Source organism: Suncus etruscus, chromosome 11 (assembly GCF_024139225.1).
Source record: "Suncus etruscus isolate mSunEtr1 chromosome 11, mSunEtr1.pri.cur, whole genome shotgun sequence".
NCBI classification, from domain to species: Eukaryota; Metazoa; Chordata; class Mammalia; order Eulipotyphla; family Soricidae; genus Suncus; species Suncus etruscus.
In genome coordinates, this window is record NC_064858.1 from 58662165 (window position 1) to 58665546 (window position 3382).

Below are 3382 nucleotides of genomic sequence, written 5' to 3' on the forward strand. Positions count from 1 at the left end.
GACAACGTTGAAGTTGCACTTAGATTGAATCTTGAACTTCCTTTATAAATAAATCAAACAGGCGTTATATAAACGGGCGTTTATAAAAGGGGCAGGTGGAAAGAAAACTCCCTGAAGCTTTACGTGTTTTCTTTGAAACTGCAATTTCTAATGTTGAAGGAAAGCATATTTTGTTGATTAAATGAAAGTCTGGTAAATAATGATAAAGGTCAAATCTTGCACATCAGATAGAAAAACCGACGGCTGACCTCATTTTATAAATAAGGGAAAGGAAAGGAAAGCTTGGATATGGAGAAAAAAAGGACAAATTTAGGGAAGCATATTGTAGTGCTGGCAGGAAAAACCCCAAACCCAGGCTCTTGTTCCTCATTCTTTTCTCCAGGTCCTGTTTGGAATGGAGGGCTGCACCCCTGAAGGGCAAATATAAGACAGTATAGAATCACCCAAGTTGCAAAAGATTTCTGTGTTGAGTTCTTTCTACCTGGAATTTACCCAGAAGCAGAGAATTTCAGTGTCTACAGAATGTCCTAACACCTGCTAATCTCCCTATGCAACAACAGAACAGCATACCTTAAATCCAAAGTTCTTGTAGGCTATTTCTCAGACCCTCAGGTTTTTTAAATAATTTAATTAAAAATTAATTTAATTTTGTGTTTAGGGTATTTTAAAGAAATGCCTTTTAAAAGAAAGCAGGGGTGAAGATATTTTAAATAAATATACTAAAATCTAGTTTTAAAATAGATGTATCAAAATCTTAAAGAAAAACCTCAATCTAAATGATATCATGGGAGATCAACAGTTTTTACCCACCCAAAAAAACTCTGTTGTAATTGATGTTTGAAGGTGTGATGTGAAACATATGCTCTAAATTAGAAGAAAAATTATAATCTCCATGAAAAGTAGAAAACACGGGCCCGGAGAGATAGCACAGCGGCGTTTGCCTTGCAAGCAGCCAATCCAGGACCAAAGGTGGTTGGTTCAAATCCCAGTGTCCCATATGGTCCCCCGTGCCTGCCAGGAGCTATTTCTGAGCAGACAGCCAGGAGTAACCCCTGAGCACAGCCGGTGTGACCCAAAAACTAAAAAAAAAAAAAAAAAAAAAAAAAAAGAAAACAAAAAGAAAACAAAGAGATGGTGTTTAATCAATGCACTATTTAAGTGTAAAGACTATGCTTCTTGATAATTTTGAAAACTCTTTGGGTTCACATTTATTTTTTATTCTTGACACACATCAAATGACAAGATGTTGAAAAAGGTTGGCAAGATAAAATAGCATTTGAGTTAAAAGGGGAGCTTAGTTCCACTATAGAAATTTTTCATCTCCCTGTCCCCACCCTCCAACAAGGAGCTATAAAGTCTATTTGAGGCACAGGCAGATAGAGGTAAGGTCATGTGGGTGATTGTTGTGAAAGATGACACTGAAGTTATGTTTTCTTTTTTTTTTTTTTTGTTTTTTTTTTGTTTTTTTGGTTTTTGGGCCACACCTGTTTGACGCTCAGGGGTTACTCCTGGCTAAGCGCTCAGAAATTGCCCCTGGCTTGGGGGGACCATATGGGACGCCGGGGGATCAAACCACGGTCCTTCCTTGGCTAGCACTTGCAAGGCAGACACCTTACCTCCAGCGCCACCTACCCAGCCCCTGAAGTTATGTTTTCTGAGTGTGCCTTATGGAAGTTCTTTATTTCCCTCCTCTCCCCTTCAGTAAATTCCACATGGCTGCTAAACTGGGAATAAGCCCTCATTCCCTCACAGTTCCCTGTCTATGAAGATCTGTATGCAATTGCATGGGTGATTTGTTCTGGGGATGTCAATGTGCCTTGAGGTTAATATGTACCCACAGGCACAGGTTACATTAGAACCAGGTCAATCAGGGCATATCTGAGTAAGAAGAACCCTCAGGTGTTGAATGATTGCCCAATTGTCCTCCTAGAGATTCCATTTTGAGTATTTTCAGTGTAGTGTTTGTACTCAGAAAAGTAGATTTTAATGGAAAAATGAAATGATTACACCTGATAAAAAATTTTAATAGTCAGAAAGAAAAAGAAAAAGGCTCTTGTTTCTGGTGAGCCATGACTTTCCTTGAAGCACTGGTTCATCAGAGCATCTCATATCTTCCTTAGGGTCAGTTAAGGAGCTTTATCATGCTTATCTGGGTACAGTTTTCAATTTTCTCATGAAGCCTGGCTAGGCATGAGGGCTGTATTTTACACTACTTAGGAATTCTTGAATAATCAATGGGAGAGGAATCACAGAATCTTGAATATACTTGGAAATATTTCCTTGGTTAGTTTAGACCTTTGGAGACAGGCCTTTCTGCTGCTATGCATAGAGCTCTGGGCTTGGAGTCACAATGCCCTGTGGATGGATTCCAAATAATCAGATACTCAGACATACCAGTTGTTCTGTTACAAGAATTTGGTGAGGCTTCCTTTCCCTTTTCCTTTCTTTTTCCCTTTCCTTTCCTTTCCTTTCCTTTCCCTTCCCCTTTCCTTTTCCTACCCTTCCCTTCCCTTTCCCATTTCTCTTTCTTTCCCTTCCTTTCTTTCCTTTCCTCTCCTTTTCCCTTTCCTTTCCCTTCCCTTCCTTTCCTTTCCTTTCCCTTCCCTTCCCTTTCCCTTCACCTTTCCCTTCCCTTTAGCTTCCCTTTCCCTTCCCTTCCCTTCCCTTCACCTTTCCCTTCCCTTTAGCTTCCCTTTCCCTTCCCTTCCCTTCTCCTTCCCTTCCCTTCCCTTCCCTTCCCTTCCCTTTCCTTTCCTTTCCTTTCCTTTCCTTTCCTTTCCTTTCCTTTCCTTTCCTTTCCTTTCCTTTCCTCTCCTTTCCTTTCCCTTCCCCTTCCCTTTCCCCTCTCTTTCCCTTCCATTTCCTTTACCTTCCCTTCACTTTCCCTTCCCTTCCCTTTACTTTCTCTTCCTTTCCCTTCCATTTCCATTTTTCCCTTTCCCTTCCCTTCCCTTTCTCTTTTTCCTCCCTTTCCCTTCCCTTTACTTCTTTTCACTTTTCCTTTTCTTCCCTTTCCCTTCCCCTTCCCCTTCTCTTCCCTTCCCTTTCCCTTCCTTCCCCTTCCCTTTACTTCCCTTCACTTTCCCTTTCCTTTCCTCCCTTCCTTTCCCCTTCCCTTCCTTTCCCCATCCCTTCCCCTTCCTTTCTCTTCCCCTTCTCTTTTCTTCCCTTTCCTTTTCTTCCCTTCCCTTTCCCTTCCCGTTCCATTTCCCTTCCTTTCCCTTCCCTTCCATTTCCCTGCCCTTCCCTTTACCTTCCCATCCCTTTCCCTTCCCTTTCCGTTCCCTTCTCCTTCTCCTTCCCTTCCCCTTCCCTTCCTTTTCTTTTGCTTCCCTTCCCTTTCCCTTCCTCTTTTCTTTTCTTTTCTTTTCTTTTCTTTTCT